This window comes from Dermacentor albipictus, unplaced genomic scaffold (assembly GCF_038994185.2).
Source record: "Dermacentor albipictus isolate Rhodes 1998 colony unplaced genomic scaffold, USDA_Dalb.pri_finalv2 scaffold_22, whole genome shotgun sequence".
Classification (NCBI taxonomy): domain Eukaryota; kingdom Metazoa; phylum Arthropoda; class Arachnida; order Ixodida; family Ixodidae; genus Dermacentor; species Dermacentor albipictus.
In genome coordinates this window covers 1,120,741-1,143,142 of record NW_027225576.1, presented here as the reverse complement: position 1 = coordinate 1,143,142, position 22,402 = coordinate 1,120,741, and the positions used below count along the sequence as shown (strand labels likewise).

The 22,402-nt window shown below is 46.2% G+C and overlaps 1 protein-coding gene across 1 annotated transcript in view; it reads right to left on the bottom strand.

Annotated features, from left to right (window-relative positions):
• Window positions 1-16,527, bottom strand: part of LOC139052379 (uncharacterized) — a 79,645-nt gene extending 63,118 nt beyond the window's left edge. Inside the window, exon 1 of the mRNA XM_070529478.1 lies at window positions 16,472-16,527. The gene's annotated coding sequence lies outside the window, so the exon portion shown is untranslated. The remainder of the gene's footprint in view (window positions 1-16,471) is intronic.
• Between the last annotated feature and the right edge of the window lie 5,875 nt (window positions 16,528-22,402).

Sequence of the window (22,402 nt, the reverse complement as noted above, 5' to 3'; positions counted from 1 at the left end):
AAGCGGCCGTCGCTCTAGCGGCAGTGGAGGAATATCGGTCTAAACGGTCTCTAACAATCCTTACAGACTCACAAACGGCGTGCCGCAACTATCTACGCGGCAGAATAAGGCACGGAGCGCTCCGCATACTCCGCTCCGGAGACCACATAACAAAACGACAACCAAAAGAAGAAGTAATTAGGCATACGATAGTATGGACGCCGGGACACACGGGAGTGGAAGGGAACCAAGAGGTGGACAGGATAGCTCGAGGGTACACTTATTACCGAGCATCCAACGTAGGCGACCTCGAGGGGACCGAACCTGTACCCCAAGACTATTCGGCGATACTAAATTACTACAAGGGCTGTAGAAAGCGGTATCTACCACCGCACAACTCCCTTCGCAGAGAGGACTTTGTCGCGTGGAGGCAGCTACAAACGGATTCGTACCCGAACCTAAACGTACTCAGCAATATGTATCCCAGACAATACAATGACAAATGCCCCTGGTGCCACGAAACACCCACCCTGCATTATATAACGTGGGCATGCCAGAAGATAGGCGCGGTACCCGTTATACCAAACCCGAGTGTGGAGCAACGGGAGGGAGCGCTCTCCAGCGATCGCCGGGTCGACCAAGAAGGTCTGATTCGGCGAGCACAACTGGCAGCAGCATCCAGTGGAACCCTGGACTAAGGGTAACCGATCGTTGTGAAAGATGATGGACGAAGCCATCTGAAGACCGTAGAAGACTAGCGAATCGAGAGCTCAATAAATTTTTCACTCGCTCACTTACGGGGACGTCGTCGCGCGAGCAAAACGAAGACAAGCCACGCAGAAATACCCCAGGGAAAACGACGGTCTTGCCTTCTAGGTAGCCCACAAGGCTTCGTAACTCCGCGTCTTCTCGTTGCTCTTTGGCGAAGCCATCTGCAGCTATTCTTCCTAAGAAGGCGTCGTCGTCCAGTTCGCTTTTCGGCGGCGGGTCAGTAGGGGCATGCAACAGGCAGTTAGCGTCAGAACACTTCGTCCCAGACTTATGCACCATGGTGCTGTCGAATCCTGGAGTTTTACACTTCATCGCGCTATGCGACCTGAACGATCACTTAAGTTTGCTAGCCAGCACAAAGCGTTGTGGTTGCATACCACTTGCCAAGTGCCTGCCGTGTACATACGGCCAAAATTTTGCCGTAGTCCAAATTATAGCAAGGTACGCTTTGTTCATCGTAGAATTAACTGACATCCGCGTTTGACAGTGACCGAACAGCGTAAGGTATTGCGCTTTCAACTCCGTCCGTCCTTTGAACTAGCACAGCACCGAGGCCTACACTACTTCTATCAAAACACGAGCGCGCTTACAACCAAAAGTGAGGTCTTGTTCGCGAATGTATGCCAATGTGAGCATGATAGTATATTTATTTATTTATTTTGTATTGGGTAATATGCATGTGGCGCTGTGCGGACTGCAACCGCTGCGGCGCGAGACCCGAGCTCGGGCTGCTGATGCGAAGGGCTAGGACTCGCGATCAAGAGCTACTTGCGATCCCTCGTACGAGCTGCAATAAACCCCCTTTCATTTGGTGGAGGTGCGGGGTAGACCTCGGAAACTGGAGCTCCGAAGCCGGACGCTACCGACTGCTGCGGCCATGCCTGACGAAACCACCCAGGAAGATTCACCACAGCCTCCGGCGGTCATCGTTTCCGGTGTGTTGCGCCAGCGTGATCTGGCCATCTTTAGCAGCACCGATGATCAAGACGTAAAGGATTGCTTGTTATCTTACGAACGGGTGAGCCAGCACAACAAGTGGGACGACGCAGTAAGTTGCACAACGTGCTGTTTTACTTAACCGGCGTCGCGAACCTCTTGGTGACATACTCACCATGTATGCTGCGTCTGATCATTCCAATTAGGGCGATGTCCTCCCTTTTGTGACGTACGCGTATAATACCGCCGTTCAGGCTACCACAGGCTTCTAAATATTTTTCCTTCTTTATGGACGTGAACCATCCACTACACTCGACACCGTAGTACCATATCATCCGGATGCCTCTGAATTCACCCCTCTTTCCGAACTTGCTCGCCATGCTGAAGAGTGCCGCCAACTGGCTCGCTCGTTCACGTCGGATACCCAAGGAATCCACAAATATCGCCACGACAACGATCAGCCCACACAGTCCTTCGCCGTGGACTCTCACGTCTGGCTTCGGCTGCCCTTCCAATCTCCAGGCCTTAGCCCAAAGCTTGCTCCGAAATATCAGGGTCCGTACCGGGTTGTCGCGTGTACATTGCCTGTGAATTATGTGGTCGAACCGGTGACGTCATCTTCGCACAAACGCCGCCGTGGCCGCGAGACGGTTCACGTCAGCCGCCTGAAGCCGTACCACGACCCCCTTATTGTGTCATCACATTAGGTTGCCAGGATCGCTCCTCTTCGCCGCGGGGGCAATTGTAGTGGGTAATATACATGTGGCGCTGTGCGGACTGCCACCGCTGCGGCGCGAGAGCCGAGCTCGGGCTGCTGATGCGAAGGGCTAGCACTCGCGATCAAGAGCTACTTGCGATCCCTCGTCCGAGCTGCAATAAACCCCCTTTCAATTCATTTATTTATTTATTCAGGTTTCCTTGCAGGTTCCCACAGGAACATATTCAATGTACGGCCTGTACACCCGTGAGCTAAAGTATACGGACCACAGGGTCGACGTAAAAATATATTTTCTTTGTAATTAATACGCATAAACGGAAACTGACGAGTGCACTAGGAAATTCGTAATATCAAGTTTGGAAAGTAGACTTTAAATTTAAAGTTGCATTCACAGAGAGAAGAGAAAATGGGTTTTATGGCGCAGTTCCTGGTCCCTATACTTTCGCTCACGGGTGTACATGTACAGCATGTTCAATGCGCAGGCAATAAGCGGACGGCAACAACTGGTACGGAAAACAAAAACAAAATGGCGACAATACACCCCCACGTAATCACAACGAAACATAGTTACAGTATTTAAGATGTATAAAGCTGATACACTTGGATGAGGAACAATGCGTGATCGGTTACTGAAACGATTTCGTTGGGAAGATCACTCTATAATGTTGTTGCTCTGGGCAGTGTCGATGAGTTGGATGCTTGCGTATGGCAGTAGATGCGTTTGAAAGAGCGATGGCGGTTTAATAAATTGGACATGCGCACTGGGGATTCGAGGGGCAGAGGTGAAAGATAAGCGCAGTTTATATACTTGTGTAGCAAAACAAACGATAGCTACAGAATGACGGGTGTCTAAGGATTCGAGATTATTATCAGTTTCTATTTGAGTTATGCTGAGATGACAGCTGTATTTTTGATAGATGACACGAGCAGCATGGTTTTGTATCGCGTCGATCATGGAAATTAGGTATTTTTGATGCGAAGACCAGATTTATGATGCAAACTCGAGCTGAGGAGGGACGTATGTTAGGTAGGCAAGTTTACGGACATTGGTCGGGTAGTTTCGTAAATTTCGTAAATAGCGACGTAAGAAACCCAAAGTTATGTAAGCCTTGGCTCAAATGGCGGTGATGTGCAAGGCCCAGGAATGATCATATGTTAGGTGCACGTCCAGGCACTTATATGATGGAACTTGTGATACAGGTATAGTATCTAAGACATGTAAAGCTAGAATTATTGCGTTTGCGACTGAAGGTTATGACCCTGCATTTGGATAGGTTAAGGGACATAAGCCAGATTTTGCACCAATGGGAAATAAAGTTAAGGTCATTTAGCAGAGCGGTGTGGTCTTGGACATCCGTAATTGTACGATATATGATACAATCATTCGCAAATAAGCGCATGCATGATGATATGTTAAGCGGTAGGTCATTAATATAGGTCAAAAATAAAAGGGGCCCTAGAACACTTCCCCGAGGAACACCGGAAGATACATGGCAACGGGGGGTGGAGAAGTTATTAATCACTGTGAACTGTTGACCACGAAAAAGGAAATTCCGGCTCCAAGTTAATGTAAGTGAGTCTAGTCTAAGGGCTGATAATTTGGATATTAGTCCACCATGAGCTACGCAATCAAAGGCTTTTAAAAAATCAAGGCACATGCAATGAGTTTGTTTATTGGCATCCATGCTGAAGTGTAAGTCGGTGGGAAATTGCAATAACTGCGCGTAGCAAGAAAAATATTTTCTGAAGCCTTGTTGATTAGAGAAGAAAAAGTTGTTTGATTCTAGGTGACTGAAAACATGAGAGGCGATAATATGTTCCAGCAGCTTGCAACAAATGCATGTGAGCGCGATCGGACGATAATTATCGGGTGAATTGGCTGTTACCGCTTTTGAATACAGGGACAATTTTCGAAACCTTCCAGACAGCTGTTAGCCTTCCTGACGCTAAGGATTGGTTGAATAAAAAGGATGTCTAACTAGAAATTGACGAGGTATTTTGTAATATCTTAGAATTGATACTATCTATACCGGCTAATCTAGATTCCTTTAGGTTAGCAATGAGGCTTGAAATGCCATCAGCAGCAATGGTAATGGGTTCCATAAAGCGCCAGTCATATTCAGGTACAAGTGGTACGTTGGAATGATCTTGCTGTGCAAGCACTGAAGAGAAAAAAATTTTTAATGAATGGGAATTCGCTGTCCGATACTGGTGCTTGGTTAGCATCGTGCAATGAAATATGATCAGAGTCGTGGTCAGGGGACACAGTTCGGCAGAACTTTTTAGGATTGTGTTGAAGGATAGAGGGCAGGTCGTTGCAGTAATACTTTTTTTAGCATCGCATGTTGCTTTGGTATATGTTTTTAAAGAATTCTTTATATTTTTTTAACTTTTCAACTCCGTCCGTCCTTTGAACTAGCATGGCATCGAGGCCTACGCTACTTGTATCAAAACTCGAGCGGGCTTAGAAACAAAAGTGAGGTGTTCTTCGCGAATCTACGCCAGTGTGAGCGTGATAGTACATGTCTAACGGAAGCGCGGCTGAACTCATCATGTACAGGTGCCTCTTATTTCTCAGATGAGCATGCTCTTTTCAGAGCCGACAGAATTTCCTCTGACCAGGTTGAATACGGTGGCGGAGTTATGATAGCGTGCCGTTCTCTATTAGGTGCATTTAGAAGGCAAGACCTGAAGACGTACGATGAATGTGTGTGTTGGAAATTTCAGCAGCCGACTAATCCCACTGCTATTACTTTTGGCCTCATTCAGATCCTAACGTTCTCATGAATTATTTTTTGTGATATTGGGAATAAAATTGATTTTTCAATGTACAAGGTTCACATTTACGGCTACTTTAATCATCCTAAACTCGAATGGGCACCTGGTTTGGTGAACAGTGACTGCACAGCCGTACAAGAAAAAGCCGAATGTCTCATTGATTTTGTTAACTTCCATGGGCTACGTCAATATGACACGATAGAGGGCTCTTGAGACATTTCAGATCTAATTATTTCTAACGCGCCTGTTTTCGAGGTTCAAATGGTGCGCGGTCCTCTTGTTCTGGTAGATAAGTCTCATTGTGCGTTTAGTTGTCATTCTTTTTGTCTTCTGGTCCAGCGCGTGAACTCAAGTCAGAAAAAATTCGTAATGCGTTCGGTGATATTCTTGGGCTGCAGAATGAGCTTCACAACTATGATTGGCCTCGATTCTCTGAGATCAGGAATTTAGACTCAGGCGTTGAGATACTAACATCAGTTGTGTAAGGATTAATAAAAAAATATGTACCACGATGTCATCCGAGGAACTCCAGATTCCCTTGCTGGTTCTTTTGCGATTTAAAACACTACCCCAAGAAAAAGCAGCTGCGTCACAAAGGGTACGTAAAATGTTAAAGCGATAATTGCTACAGAAAATATTCTTTGTGTAGATGAATAGTGAAAAAAGTTATTGTACACGATAAAGCTGATTTTGATAAACTTCTCGAAGAGAACTGCGTGAAAGAAACGAACTCTTTTTAGACTTTTGTGCGGAATCATAGTAAAAATAAGGTCAGTGCTTCGACACTGACGCGGCGTGACACTGTTTGTTTCAAAGCACAAGATGTATGCCAAGCTTTCGCGGACCACTCGCTTGGACCACAGCTCTTGCTTTGTGCGTCCTGACAGCACAACCGCTGTTATTACCTTTGGTGACAGCGCTCACTGCTTAGCGTATGAAAAGGTCGATGAATATGAGGTTTTATCGGCGATTCAGAAGCTTAAGCAAAAAATATCAACAGGTGCCGATGAAATTCCCAGGTTGATAGACGTCAGACTCTGGAGTTTTGCAAGATGCGTAGCGCCACCTGCCAGTGCAAAGCGGCAGTAATTGGGTAGCGCGAAGTTCGACTCCCTTGCTAAGTTGCCTATGCAGCTAGCGACTGCGAAAACGGATTTAACTAGATTTTGGTCCACATTGCGAGTGTTTTGCGCATTTAACCCCCAGCCAGAGAGCTATGGATTTCTACGCTACTCGGAAGCGCCGCCGAACTGCCATAAAACGCTTGATGGCTCACTCTTCAGATGGATGGTGGAAACGTTCCGCGCGCTATGAAGAAATGCCGCAATCGACGCTACTGTTGTGTTGTAAATTGCCATGAACGTGAAGGACTGAATAACAAGGTTCAGTTTTACCGATTTCCGTTACGATCGTATGGAGGGGAAAAGCGAGAGCGCTGGATACTGGCCGTTCAAGCGGTTGGGTAATCGAATTACTTGCATTCCCCACAACACAGCGGCTCGCATGAGAAAGTGCGACAATTGTGTTCTGCTGTAATTGTGTTGCGTAGCTCAGACGGAGGACCGTGGTAACCAAGCGAAAACGCAAGAATCTGCGGCCGCCACTTCGTTGGCAACATAAAAAACAACGTTACGAACTATCCTGGGCGTGTGCGATTGATATTTCCACCTGTTAACAGATATCCGCCTCCGCTTGGCTGAACAAGTGGAACGGAGAGATTTGGCAGGTCAGTTTAACCAAACATCTTGGTTCGTTTATGAATTCAAAATTCTGTTCTAGAGCATCGTTGTATCGCGAGCTCATTTCTACTTTCGGTATTTTGTATATGTCCTGCGCTGATACAACAAGCACGTTTGGCAATGTGCTGAGCCTGCTCGCTGCTCGACTGCGTTTTTCAAATGGGAGCAATAAAGTTGCTATACGAGCACCGGATGAGTAATTGCGAGGTAACGCACGTCTCTAAAGAAAAAAAGAAATGTCGCGTTTATTTACATTTATTTGTGCGCGCTTGTTGCTCCAAGCGTCTGCGAAAAGTGCAAAGGTACTGAGCGATGCTGTTGATCCTGCCAGAAAGAAAGATACGGCGCGTAGGCACTATAGGAAGCTTACTTTCGTTATGATCGCACGCTGTTTGCTGCCTTGGAAAATGTTTTCTGTTTGCTGCCCTGAAAAAGGCTATGGAAAGATTTACTCTTTGTAAGTAATTGCGAGAAAAAACATTACCATAATACCACGCATAAAAATACAGGACGTACCTAAGTCTTGTGTTTAGGCCATTTTCAATATGAAACAATTTGAAATGCTTACATTTTTATGCTGATATGCCTATAAACACACCTGATGCTCTCTGTTCTTGCGAGCTGCAGCACGCCGAAATAACACCTAGTTGAGACTTCTTTTATATTGTACACGTACTTCGCCCTGCTAAGCTTCCTCCCTTTCCGAAACGTGGATGGGGGCAGGAAGCTATCTAGTGCCTTGATTTTTAGGAAACCGTGCCTCAACACAACTGAAAGCGGAGGGTCCATTGTGGCCTATGCACCTTCGCTTGCGGACAGCTCTTTTTGCACTACTGAGTTCGCGCCAAGTCTGCGACGGGGGCGCTGGTGATGGGTTTTTGCGCAGCGCCGCCTAGGTAGAGTCTGAGGTCTATAAATGATGCGCTGACATTTTTAGTACTGCTTTGACGTATTTGTTTAACTTTGCGCACAGGTGTTTTTCCTTGCCGTTGGAAGCTGTCAGTAGTTCGTGTATTAAATGCGGCAGTGCTTGTCATGTGAATAACTTTCGACCAGTGTCACTAATTTGTTATCCTGCAAAAGTTTTTGAAATGGTAATGTACGAACGCATGAGTCCATATTGCAAACAAAAAATGTCGTCTTTGCAACACGTTTTTATAAAAGAACGATCCGTTGAATGAAATTTAGAGTCTTTCTTGGGTACAGTGGGCCTCAGGTGTTTAATCAGGCTCGGGTAGACACAATCTACTTTGACATGACTAAGGCTTTCGACACGGTTTATCATGACATACTTCTGGTGAAGACTGAAAAATACCGACTTTACCCATTGCACTGCATATGGCTCAAAAGCTACCTTGGCAGCCTCCATAATCTGTCAGAATTTCTGCCTGTGTATCCGACGAATTTGCATCATCATCGGGAGTGCCTCAGCCTCCAACCATGGGCGGTTGTTGTTTGTAGTTTTTAGCAACCATTTTCCGCTACGTGTCATGAACTCGAAGGCTTTGTTCTTTGCAGATGATTTGAAAATATTTTGTAAGATTGAGAACTAAGAGGAGAGCCGCGGTTTGCAAGCTGACATTGGCAACATAGAGAAATGGTGCTTGATGAATATGGTTAAATTGAACAATAAGAAAACTGTTTTGTCTGTTTCTACAAAACACGACTCAGCTATGCTTAATTATATTCTGCTTGCCGGAAAAATATCTCGCGCTGCCCATGTACGAGCCTTGCGTGTTACTGTTGACTCAACGCTCGATTTCCGGTTGCATGCATCTTCAATTGTTTTGGGCGCCTTTAGAAATATTGGTATTATTTCTAGGTCAACAAGAAAATTTCGTTCATACGAGTGTCTGCGCACTCTTTATTGTGCTCTCTAGAGACCACGTCTCCAGTTCACATCAGTAGCACGGAATAGCGTCTCCGTTAGCTGTTCCAATCAAATCTACAATGTTCTGCGTAAGTTCGTACACATACTATATGATAAATATACTGCTCGCCGTCGTTTTTGTAACTATTATTCCCTCCTATCAGACCTTAGTATGTTAGGCGGTTTCTGCATCAAAGGCGTCTTGTGCGTGACACGGAATTCCATTATAAAGTTGTGCTTGGCTCCATTGATTGTGACCCCTTATTGACGTCCCTGCGATTTCATATGCCTCGTACAAGAGCAATCAAATGCTGTAATAAATTTTCTCCTGAGATGCGTGCCATTTGTCCCATGACTCGTTTGCAGATCACCTATAATTCATATTTCCATAGCACGGATAACGGTGCCTACACTGCTGTTTTTCATCGCTCTTTTTCACTGGCGGCGACTATAACCTTCATTTCAACACTTCGAATACATCGTGCTGTCATGTCTCCCATTTCATGTCGACAACGCTTTTCGCGAGATGAGTTAATGGCTCTGCAATACTTGAAAAGTGTCTTACAAAGCCCCTGTATTAGGCACACAGGCCAAGGAATCTGCCCACTGCCTTCTTGTCGACGGGCCACGGGAACTTAGCGATGGCAGCTGTCTTCTGTGGGTCAGAACGGACTCCAGACTTGCTGGTAATGTGACCTAGAAACAAAGCTTCTTCGTAAGCGAAACAACACTTTCCGGCTTCGGGGTGAGTCCATGTGGCTTGATCGCCTCTAGTATTCTCTCAAGCCACGTCACGTGATCTTCCAAATTCGTGGCAAAGACTACAATGTCATCCAAGTAGAGAAGTCTGCCACTTCAGTCCTGCAAGAGTGTGTCCATCACGCGCTAGAAGGCTGTCGGTGCAGAGCAAGATCGGAATGGCATTCACTGGCGTCGAATTCAATTTGCCAATAACCAGTCTTGAGATACATCGAAAAAGTTACTTAGCAGTGCAGAGTCGGTTTAATGCGTCGTCTATCCGTGGAACGGGTATACCTGCTTCTTCGTTATTTCGTTCAAGCGGCGATCATCGACGAAGCAGCGCAGAGTTCCATCCTTTTTCACTAAGACCCCAGGAAACGCCCACGGGCTTTTCGACGGCTGGATGATGTTGTCACTCAGCATTTCGTCGACTTGTTGCATTATAGGTTTTCGTTCTTGCGTCGACAGTCGACAGGGGCTCTGGTGGTGTGGTCGAGTGCAATCTCCGGTTATTAAGCCAGCCTTTGCAAGGGATGTTTGCTAAATCCTTCACGACGTCGAAAAGAGGCTTTATCGTCGGGGAAGACTTCCGAGTTGTTGCTTACTGATGGGGACGCTTGGCTTTCTGTTGAAGTCTGGTTGGGGAGCTGTGGCTTTGGAGCCAGGTGCAGCATTATGCGAGAGGACAAACCCATTGCTGGTTTCCAGAATTTCCTCGACGTATGTGGTAGTAGTGCCCTTGCTGACATGCTCGAACTCGAGCCTGAAGTTTGTCGGCATCGGTTTCGCTTTTTCTTAGGCGGGACGCTCATTTGATGTCCGAGCACACTCAAGGCTTGGTGACTACGAGAGTTCTCCGCCGGTATCACTTGATCATGCGACAGCCTTATCAACTTCCACTTGAGATGGACGGTTCAGGAAGTCTATGCCGATAATGACGTCTCGTGAGCACTGTTGGAGGAAAACGAAGATGGCGGAGTACATGCGGTCGTGAGGGGTAATTCTTGCCATACAGATTCCGGTCGGTGTTATTGGGTGTGCCCCAGCTGTCTGGATTTGAGGGCGTTCCCATGCACTCTTAACTTTCTTCAACTGGGCGGCAATGGCTCCACTCATGACGGCTTCGTTGCCGCCTGGGTCCCGTAAGGCGGTGACTGCGTGGCCGCCAAGACGCACGTTGAAGTCGGCGGTACTTTGTCTTGCGTGGCAGTTAGGTATTGGCGTCGTGATCACGGCTCCACCACGTAGACCTGTAAATGGTGCGTCGCGTCGTCACGTCTTGTTTCATCGGCGTATTCTTTGCCTCTAGGCTTCGTCGGAATGGCGCCGTCTTGCTGAAATGTCGTCGAGGTAGTCTGCTCGGCGCCTTCGCCGGCGGCGGAGGATCTTCGTCATTTCAACGAACAGCAACCACACTTCCATCGGTTGCTGCTTTTAGTTTTCCGGATATGGGCTCGCAGTCCGACCCCGGGCTGGTCCAGTGTCTGGTCGCCGTTGCGACGACAGGTAGCCGCCTGGTGACGGCGAACGGGACGGTGGTCGATGGCTCCACTGAGTGGCGGCGACACAGTCGGCAATATCTCTAAAACGTTCAACTTGTTGCGGGCGCGGCACATTCACGGCGAACCCTGGTAGTCCCTTCTCACTGTAAGGGCACCGATGGTCGACATGGCCGGCTTCCTCGCAGAGATATAGCGGGCGGTGGTTGGGGGCACGCCGAATGTCCGTCTTCCTCGGGGCGTTGACCTGACCGACAGACGAGCGGGGCGGCGGCGTCTGATGACGGAAACGCGGAATCATGGGGCCCCGGCGTGGGTGGGAGGGGTAGGGTGATGGAGGGCTACGGTGGCGTAGGTAATCGTATCCGGCTGACGCGGTCCAGGAACTCTCGGTAACTGCTGGATTTCTCCTCAGACTACATAAGCAATCGAATTACCTTGGCAATATGACGCTGGGAACACTTTCCGCAGTTTCTCTCGTACAATTCACCTTATGGCCTACCGCAGATCGCTGGGGCCGGGTTCTAGAAGTTCTGCGCTTTCTGGCGTCGAGCGGAAATTGTAGTTGCGCATTTCTAACGTCTTCTCAATTGTCGTAGCCTTCGTCAAAAATTCTTCTACGGTCTTGGGTGATTTGCGCATATATACGGCAAATAGTTGTTGCTTTACCCCACGCATGAGGAACCGAACTTTCATCTCGGGCATGTCCGGGTCGGCGTGGCGGGAAAGGAGCGCCGCCTCCACGGTGAAGATCGAAAAGAAACCTGCCATGAGTAACTACTTAAGAGGAAAAAAACGAAATCAGGAAAGAAACAATTTATGATTACTCAAAGGGAAGCTCACAACTTTTCGAAGCGAGATCAAGACGCCTTAGAACATGCACCTATAACGCGAGATATAAGAAGGAAGAAGAAACTTGTGCTTGCTGCGGTAAAGCTAGGGAAACGGTGGAGCAAGTTTTATTAGAATCATATCTGCCCAGCGGTGCATTTAGGTATCAGTGGTGCCTTGAAGCTCTTGGGTTCAACGAGAGCAGAGGGAAAGTAAACAGGTCCGCGACAGAGATTAGTAAGAGGCGGTGGGAAGATTGGTGGAATAAAAGTAGGGAAACGACAAACAACGAACGCGTACAAAAACCAATGTCGCAATAGGTGTTCTGAAACTTTGCTTAAGGGAATTTACAGTGTTTATTTTATTTTCTTCTTTTTTTTTCTTTGTGAGCATCGCTGCTGGCTCAAACATGGCTAGCTGGTCAGAGGCTATTGTTGAGAGGGTGAAAGGCGACTAAAGAGTGCCGGCAGGGACATTTCCAGGGCGGACATTGGCCTTTGTCATGGGGCAAGCAAAAGAAAAGCCCACGGAATATACCCACGGACGCAACCTTGTTGTAGTAGCTGGTGGACTAAATGATGTGTTATTACCAGAGAAGGGGTAGGACTAGCTCAGTGCTTGGCGAAGGGGTTAGACGACGTGCGCGACATGACCCCTCAGGTGCAGGTCGTGGTGTGCACGGTGCCGGGGGTGCCTGTACGTGACAGTCACGTACAAAGAGCCGTAGTGGCTGGTAATGAGGCGATTTGGACAATGAGCCCAGACAAAGGTTTTCCGGCTGTAGAAGAAAACAGGGAAGTCACAAATTGTGGTGGTTTTCAACGAGACGGGAACCACTTCAATCACAGGCTTGGACGAGAAGTGGGCCGGTGATTGCTGGTCGGGCAGTTGCTTTTAAGGGGAGCCCACGGGCGTTCGGGAGGCCAGGGTAGGTAGTAATGAAGAGGAAGGTTCCCTAGGGGACCCTCGGAATAGCTTCGCTGTCAATAAAAGATAGAGGTGTGAAACATAAAAAGGAGAGCTCACCATGCAATAGGCTACATAAACATGCAGGGCAGCAGCAGAAAGGAAAAGTGGGCACATATTGAGGAGCCGTTCAATAGAGAACAAATTGGGGTTTGTGCGGTTACAGAAACGCACCTTAAAGACTCGGAACAGCTGCCAGTGGTCGTCAATTATGTTTGCGAAGTGTGAAATATAATTAAATGGGAACGAAAGGGAAGGGCAGTCGGTATGCTCATTCATTGGGGAGCCAAATGGGAAAGAGTAAATTCAATATGTCAAGAGCATCTTTGGTTATCATGAACTATTAGTGAAAAGAAAACTTTGCTAGGCGTAATGAATTTTTGGGCCAGAAAGCAGACACCAGAATCAAAAGTTAGTGTAATACCTAAGTGCTGATACTAAGAGTTTCGGGATTAATGCTAGAATTATCCTATCAGGCAACATGCATGCCCACATACAGGGTCTAGATGGCTCTGCCGACAACAGGAAGTCAATTGTTGATCTTTGTAAGCAACATAACCTCTTTATCGTGAATACAGGGCCTAAGTGTGACGGACAGACCACGTGGGAAGTGGGAAAGCTGCAATGGACGGTTGAATAATGTCTGCTGACAGGAAATTACGTTAAGTTGAGAAAAATGAGCATAGAGAGTGGCAGTAAATGCATCATTTTGAAATTGGGATATATAATTGAGAAAGAGAGCAAGGAGCGCAATATGGCCAGTCCAAAAATTGAACGCTGAACAAATAACAGATATAGTCACAAGAGTCGAGAAAGAACCTGGCAAATGGCCATGCAAAGAGTGGGAATATGGTGAGTTCATAAGTGTAAGTGCGACGCAAATATGGAAAAAGAAGCAACATGGGCTCGTTGGAACGAAAAAAGAAAAAAGAAACCGAAAAGCTGGTCGAACAGGGTGATACGAGAAGCGATCGACCTGTTCAGAATCACGAGAGCACAGTCAGGCAACAAAAGCGCACTTCTCGCAGAATGAAGTAGACAGAAAATGGGAAATATGGAAAAAAAATCTATGGTTAGTTTACTGGTTCAAATAAAGAAAGAAGTTGAAATTGAAGGCGCACACATCAGCTATTTCGGGTTGGCTAGCCTTCGAACCAGACTACCCCCAAGACAGGACGCGTGCGGCGGTGCCCACACTGTAAAATGATTTACGCCGTTTATTGTGAAGAAGGGTGTATGTACGCCTATAACTACCACCCTTGGGGTCTGAGTTACATGAATGAAACCCAGAGGGTGTGAGTTCTAGACACGTTTACACCCTTTCCCACTTTTTAGTCTGTAAATTATTCTATAGTGAAGCCGCACCAAGCGGCTGCAGTGGCAGCAGTAGCGCAACTGAAGTAGTTGTAGGGCTGGGAGAGCGGGGTGGAAGAAGTGCAAGGCTCTCCGCCCTCCTAGCCCGTGCCCATCCCCCCGTTCCTCCCTTGCGCGCGCGAAGAGTAGGTGCGCTCCCTCCCTGCCTTCCTCCCTTGGGCGGGCAAGAGGACGCCGCCGCACAAGAACACCATGCTTCTTCGTTCACCCTTGCATCTGCAGCATTCGGCGCGGGCCCCACAACCTGTCGCACATGAGCTTTATTGTGAACCCCACGGCGACGGTGGCGGCAGAAATTCGCCTCGAGAGTCCATAAAATTATTTTCGCAATAATAATAACTACGAGCGAGCATGGCGCCAACCGCCAGCTATATGCTCGGCAAGCCAGCCTCCTATGACGCCGCCCCACCACTTTCTCTCCGGGACGTGCTTGCGATGCCACGGTGGTTTCTGCGGTATCGGAGATTTTCGGAGGCAGTTCGGTACGCGGCAGCTCTTATTAGCGCCCTTCTCACGCGCTCTATTCTTTCGCGCACACTCTGCGCTCTTCAGCGGCTAGAAATTACCGCTTGCGCATCATGCAGTGAGGGCCCATTTCCCATGAGTATTTATTTTTATATTTTTATGACTCGACTTGAAGATGATCACGTGACATTCATTCCTAGATAATTTCCTTCCTCCGCGTTTGGTGCTTTCATTTCGCGCGATTGACGGCAAATATGCATATCAGCAGCGACAGTTGCAGCCGCGAATTTACACTGTGAATCTGTGATATTATGTTTATGGCACGCAGTATCACAGCCATAACTACTGTTCATTTAGCAGACGGACCAGGCCTTGCGAAACTGTCGGCGCCTAGCGCGACATCCGACGTCTAAGAATGCGAAACTGCGACCCAAACACCCGGCGGTGCTGTCTTGAATCGTAGTTAAAATGTGCCATCACGTGGCGTCAAGAGTTCTTTGTGCACAATTTTAGCAGCCTCCATTTTCACTGACAGGGCAGCGCTTCATACCGGGTTGTACCAGAAAGGACAGATTTATGTCTGGTTCTATCCACGAAGTTGCAAAACGCCAGCGCGCGCCGCAAGCACAGGCGCACGTGTGCATATAAACACACAAATAAGAATGTCCCTATTCTTTAAAGATCCAGCTAGCCCATTTTAGCCTTACGCAAAATGCTTCCAGCACTGTAAAGGTCGCACGTCATACTTATTTGTTTCTTACAAGGCGTTGTGATGCACAGGAAATAAAGCAAATTTATTGTATGTTTAAGAATCTTGTGAATGCTTATTCCTAAGTATTCAGCGTCTGTAATCATTCCGCATGTGTTTTAACTAGCCTTCTATGAGAGTCTCTTATTCACTGATATGTTCAATTCACGAGAAGGCACGAGTTCAAGAGAGTTTGTGGGCCATGTGCACCTGGCCTGACTCCGATTCCTGTGAGCGATATTTTCTGCTCCCCAAAAACTGTCAAGGATTCGTAAAGGTACAAACCCATTTGTAGAGACGCACCGAGGATGTGTGAAGCAGCAATATTCTTCATTAGTGACATGCGTACCAGGCGTCGTTTATCGCTTTCCGTTCTTGTGCGGTGAAGCATGCATAGAGCAAACCGGGAGATGCCTAAACGGCTTAAAGTACTGATTAAGGGAGCACAAGCAAAAAATGAAACCGCAATAGGGATGCGCATGTATCAGTTAACTGTGATGATTGTGGTTGCGAACCATTGTTTAAGGAATGTTCCGTGCTGTTCAGAAATATGTAATAATATACGCGGGAACTCGTAGAAGGGAATTTGATAGCAAAAGTGGGTGCGCGCTGCGTCTGTAGCTCTACGTGGAACGGCACATCTCGACATTGTAGGGATGCACGTGCGGTGACCGGTAACCGCTGCACCCATTTGGTGGCATTTTATCCATATATATATGATCACTTCTGGAAATAAAAATCACTGAAATGTTAGCGGCTGTTCCTTTTCATTCTTTGTTGTCCGCTTCGCTTAAGCCTTATGGCACCAATAACTGTATCAAACGGACTATCCTAAATGTAGTCATTCTTAGCAGACGGACTTGGCCCGCGAGGCTAGACTTCCACGACCAACAGCTGTGCTCGCCCTTATCGCATTAATTTCATTGTGGCTCATATTTTTTTAACCGAGCTTCGTGAGTAGGGAGTTGGATACGTGACTCACGGTCTTAACATTATCGCGTTCTTCACCGTCCGTGCAACGTCACATCACGTAGCTTGCTCTTTAATGCCACTTACCCTCTCCCGTATGAGCTGTTGGCGATAAGCGAAATCATCACGGTAGATATCTCCACCCCAGAGACCAGGCCGCCCATAGGAATCCATGATATTGAGGAGCCTGTTGTTGTTGTTGTTGCCTATCACTTGTGTGGCTCCTACCCACGATGGGGTTTGGCCAAGAAATGAGTGGATTAGTCTAAATTAATATGGAGCATAAATTTCCGAAAATCTATGGAATTAGCCTTGAATTGCGCAGAATTATCTGTTACAAATGGTGACAAGCATCTAATGGCCTTCGTCTTCCCTGTGCCCGTCAAAAAAAGAAAATGTGCTTCAGGTGCTAGTGGACAGCTTCCGCCTTTTTATGTTATTGTTAGCGGACTACTTAGGGAAATATTTTTGTTTTTTCATCATACGGTGATTTCACGCGCAGTATTCAATAAACGCAGCTGGCCATCATAGCCTTCATACCTATTAAACAGCAGCATGAGAGCTACTCGTGATGATGGCATGTACCCACTCTAGAGGACAGGCCATTATAGGAGGATTATAGCCGTGCCACTAGACAAGAATAATCTCCGCTTGCGGGAAGGGCCTGGTGCCTGAGCTTCCGAACATTGGTCCTGGTCAAGGAGCTGGCGGTTTTCTTTTTATCTTTGTCTTTTACGTAATTGTTTTTGACCTTCTGTTTCAATATCTGTTAACTTGGCAGAGTAATTTCCAATTTCTTTACAATGTAACTATCATCGCCAGGCCAGGAGGCTTCCACCTGGTCGGCTTCTGTTCCTAACTCTGATTTGCCAGTGGAGCTTTTCTTATGGAGTGGGACGAGCAGAATACCTGGGGCTTTGGTTCCGAGTGATGGTGGAGTGATTCGCATGAAAAATCCCAAGGCAATTCAAACCGAACTCCGGATGGCCTTGGCCACTTTTCAACAAATCACCGAGGTTCGACAGTTTGACAGAGGGGGATTTCTTTGCTGCTCGTCAGACCAGGCTTGTGTTCAAGTCTTATTGAAATGCGATGTTTCTGCGACACATTTGGTGAGCAGTTTCATTCCTCATCACCTTAAATGTACCGGAAGTCTAGTCCGCGGTGTCCACATAAGTCTATGTCCGTTAGTAATTTGGAAATGTTTTCAGCGGCAGGCGTGATTTCTGTGTATCGTTGCAGCCGTGTCGTTGATAATAAGCGCATGCCACAGAAACAGTCATTGCTACTTTTGCTTGAATGAATCGCCCATCGGAAATCAAGACATGGCCACTTATATACTGAGTTGAACCTCTGTCACTCGTGTGCTTCAGTGTCTAAAGTTCTGGCGGTTTGGGCACACCATAAAAGGTTGCAGGTCCAACACACGATGCCGAATTTGTGGAGAAGGCCATAATTCAAATGACTGCCCTTCGCGAAATGAGTCCTGCTGCCCTTGCAGTGGTCCCCACCCTGCAGATGAGCCTAATTGCCCTTCAAGGTCGAAAGAAGTGCAAATACTCGAAATAATTGATAGACGACGATGTTCTCTTCCTGAGGCTATTGAATAACTCCAGAGCAGGACTAAAGGGTATGCTGGTATAACGGCCCGTCAAACATTGTCTATGGATAACTCAATCTCGGAGGCTGTGGCAGCTTCCGTAGAAAAGGCGTTGGAGAAAGCAATGGAGCGCATTGTGACAAATCTCACCGACTCCCTTGTTCAAGTGCTGTTCTCATAACTAGCTCCAAGGCTACAACTAATAAAGCCAATATTGAGGATCCGGTGTCGGCCCTACAGCGGAGTCCACCTAATAAAATATCGACCGCGCACCATTCACATATAACGATTCATCACGGCCATCTACTTCTGAGAAAGTCGACCAAATCTGTCTCTCCCACACAGATGGGATGGAAAATCAAGATGTACATATGGGCCCCCGATCTATTAAATGATCAACGTCATCGACAGAGAAAACATCCAGGTCTTGGACCAACTCCAAGGCAAAACACGACGTTAGAGAGATTCAGACTAAGAAGGACTTCTTAATAGAGAGCGTTTTAGACCAAGCAGTCTCTGCTGCTCGCAGTTATTCACGATAGGAACTTTAACAGTAATTCAGTGGAACTGTCGTTCCATACTTTCCGCTGCACCAGATTTTTTATATCTTATTTCTAAATATCCCCAAAATACTATTATTTTACAGAAAACTTGGGTTGCTGCTGGTCAGACTTCTGATCTGAAAAATTTTCGATGTTTTCAATTGGATCGCCTATCCCGAGACGGTGGTTTAGTTTTGTTTGTCTCATCAAAAATCTGCCATAGAACTACTATAGCATACCAGATAATGTCCCCAGACTGTGAAATATTAGCACTGGATATAATACTTTGTGGTTGCACACCTTTTTTTTTATAATTAACACGTACTTCTCCGCTGGAGTGCAAGATGCCCGTTATCTTGATACCTCTATAGCTTGCAGTCAGAAGAACATCATACTAGTGGGAGATTTAATTCTCATCATCTGTCGTGGGGTTTCCGAATGGACATTTGTGGCAAGCGCTTCTGGGATTGGGTCTTAACGAATCAGTTCTCTTGCTTAAATTCGAGAGCACATACTTTTGTTCGCGGTCAATCGCGATCTCCCCTAGATGTTACATTTACTACCTCGAGCAGTTCTGTCACCTCATGGAAGACTGTAGATACCGGAACTAACAGTGATCACCTCCCTATAATTTTTAACTGCTTACTCCGTTAACTAGCAGAGATAGTAATGTGCGCACTTTTGTTAATGGCGAAAAATTAAAAAATGCGTTAAAATCAGCTTTAAAACACTTAGGAGGGCATGGAGAGGGATATTAAAGCAATGAACCTACGTTCAAGTCTAAAACAATCATAGAAAAAAAAGGTCAATTTGTTGTGCAATCTACTAAGGGTGGATCATATTGTCCCTGGTGGAATTCTGACTGCGAGCAAGATTTTAGACGTAGAAAAGCTGCGTGGAAAAAACTTTTATACAACCAATGTCCTGTTAATTGGGCTGATTATACATATATAGCTACTAGATTTAAACGAACAGTCACAAAAGCTACGGAGGATTATGATTCTAAGCACTACACATACCTTTCGAAGTCTAGCAATAAAAAAGCCCTGTTTAAATTTCTTCGATCTCGTAAAGTTATACCGGCGACCGTGAATGTCGAATATGTCGTTCTTTCAAAAAAAGAAGAATTATCAAAATCACTTGAGAAAAATGCTCAAGTACTTGCGCGAAGTTTCAAACATAAATTGCCGATAGGAATAAAGAAACCTCCATTGGGAGACGACTTTGTAACCGTAACGGCGAGAGAGCTTGAAGGCATTATTAGTTCGTTACCGGAGTCAGCCCCCGGTCCAGATGGAATTACAACAGGAATGCTAAAAGTTTTGTTTGATTATGCGCCTCAGGACCTGTTAAATATAATAAATTTCTCTCTCAAGAATTCATGGGTTCCAAGAGAGTGGAGAGTAGCGAAAATTATTCCACTATTAAAGAAAAAATCAACTGAACTTGACTTAGACAACTTAGGACCAATTTCTCTTACTTACAATGTCGTCGAATTATTAGAAAGGGTTCTTCACGGCCATATAACAAATTTTATGCAGGATGATACCCTTCTCAGTCTTTATCAGATTGGATTTCGTCCCGGCCACTCCATATGGTGCTGCGCCCATGTAAATTTAGAATGCCGCATTAAACTTGCTCTGCGCAAACGAGAGTACGCAGCTTTGTTGACGCTAGATGTATCAAAAGCATACGGCTCTGTAGAACATTGTATTCTATTCGATAAGGTTCAGTCTGCGAATTCCCCAAAATATATAACCGCTTGTATCTGTGAATTTATAAGGAATAGAGAGTTTTATTGTTACCAACACCGTATTTCGACGTCCAAACAGAAGCAGACTAGAGGTGTACCACAGGGTTCCGTTCTTTCCGCTATATTGTTTGACATATTGCTAAGCAAAATTCCTTTGTCTCAGGAAGTACATGTTTATGTTTATGCGGACGATATCGCATTTTTTACATCCGCAAGTAATATACATTCACTACAACAGTCGTTGCAGAATTACTTAGGTATGTTGTAGACATGGCTAGAGGGCTTATGTATGTCGTTAAATATTAGCAAAACTGCGTTATTAGTACTCCCATTACCTGCATAGGTGCATATATATATTTACAATACCGACAGGAAATCTTTCCTCAAGCTGACGAAGTCAAGTAACTTGGTGTTATTTACGATGTCAAGCTCACCTGGCGCAGTCACATTGAACATATTAAAACAAAGGCAGAACGTGCCGTAGCTTTTTAGAGCGCAGCTCTTTGGCGTCCGTTCCTGGGTTTCGCGTCGGCGTTGTCGTCGGCGTTGTCGTCGGCGTTGTCGTCGGCCTCGTAACCAGCTCGCCGACGAATCTGCTCCGCCGCCGCGCATGCGCGCTGTCGGCTCTCCGGGCGAGGGAGGATGATGGAAGGGAGGAGGAGAGACTGTGGAGGAGGGCTGGCTACACAAATGGCTCTTTGGCGTACGTTCCCGGGTTTCGCGTCGTCGTCGGCGTTGTCGTCGGCCTCGTAACCAGCTCCGCCCCCCTTTCATCCCCCCAGCGCTAGCAGCGACCGACTGATACCGCTTTCGTGAGTCCGCTACCGCACTCACGAAAGACGTCGTGCACTTCCTGCAACTCGCATTAACCGCCCATCGATCCACACCGATGTTAGTAGTGGGGGACTTTAATATTGACATAAAGACAAACAGCAATTTCCTAACACTTATGCGGGAGAACATCTCGTTCCTCTCGCTCGTAACGCGTCCCACGGCTGTGACAACCTCGCGAGGCACTTGTATAGATCTCGTCTTTGAGAATCAAGCATTGGTGTACCAAGTCGAACATATATCAGTCTATTTCTCCGACCACAAAGCTTCGTTCATGACTGTCAAGAACTGTTAGTGGAGTCTTTGTTAAAGGAATACGTGTGAAAAATAAAAAAAAAATTATGTGATAGCGCATACATGTGTTGCTCGATTTCTTTGCCTCAATCTATCGAAAAGGTGAAACAGCTTATTTGCTGCGCTCAAATTTCGCATTAGGAAGTAACGTAATCGTCGGTAATTTTTTTCCTCAGGCTCAGCTACCGTCGTTGTGGACTACGCAGGGGTACCTTACTGATGATTTATAAAATCGGCCCATATTAGAATTCGGCTGAGTAATATTTTCCGGTGGGCCCGCCTGCAAAAGTAGACCTCTGATATTTTTAGAAAGAGAAGCTCTACGATCATGCCTCAGGTTACCTAGATTTGTTGCCAATGCTGTTTTATATCAGGAAGTTCAATAACCCACCCTAGATTGAAGATCACATATGCTTACGGTTCAGACATTTTTCAAATTTTGGCTTTTTATAAAGACGTGCGCAATCTGCATTTACCACTGAACCGTCTCAGTTTTTTTCAAGTGTCGTGGTCGAGATTCCATAGTCCACATATAATATTTGTGCAAACACAGTTACAAAAATTGAATGTGTCCATACGCCAAGCTTGTCATTCAAATGACGCCTTAACAGACCTAAACCTTGAGTTAGAGGACATATTTCCAAATCATGCTAAACTATTACCAAGGCGAAATTTAATTAATATCTTACACGGCCACCTACACCAGCTAACCATTGACAATGTAATAGCTATTGACGCTTCTGTGTGCAATGAAGAGGCAGTAGTGGGGATCTTCTCTGAATCTCTTCAGTGGTCTTACTCCCTTCGCCTTCCCGACTTCACGCCCATATTTTAGGCAGAATTATTAGCGATAATATTAGCATTACGAAAACTCTCCCAAAATGACCCATTAGCTGTTATTGTGACCGACTCGCTATCTGTATGTACAGCACTTACTATATCTTTAAATTCAAGACTTCAAAGAACATTTCGTTCAATGGTACCTCCGTACTTACGGA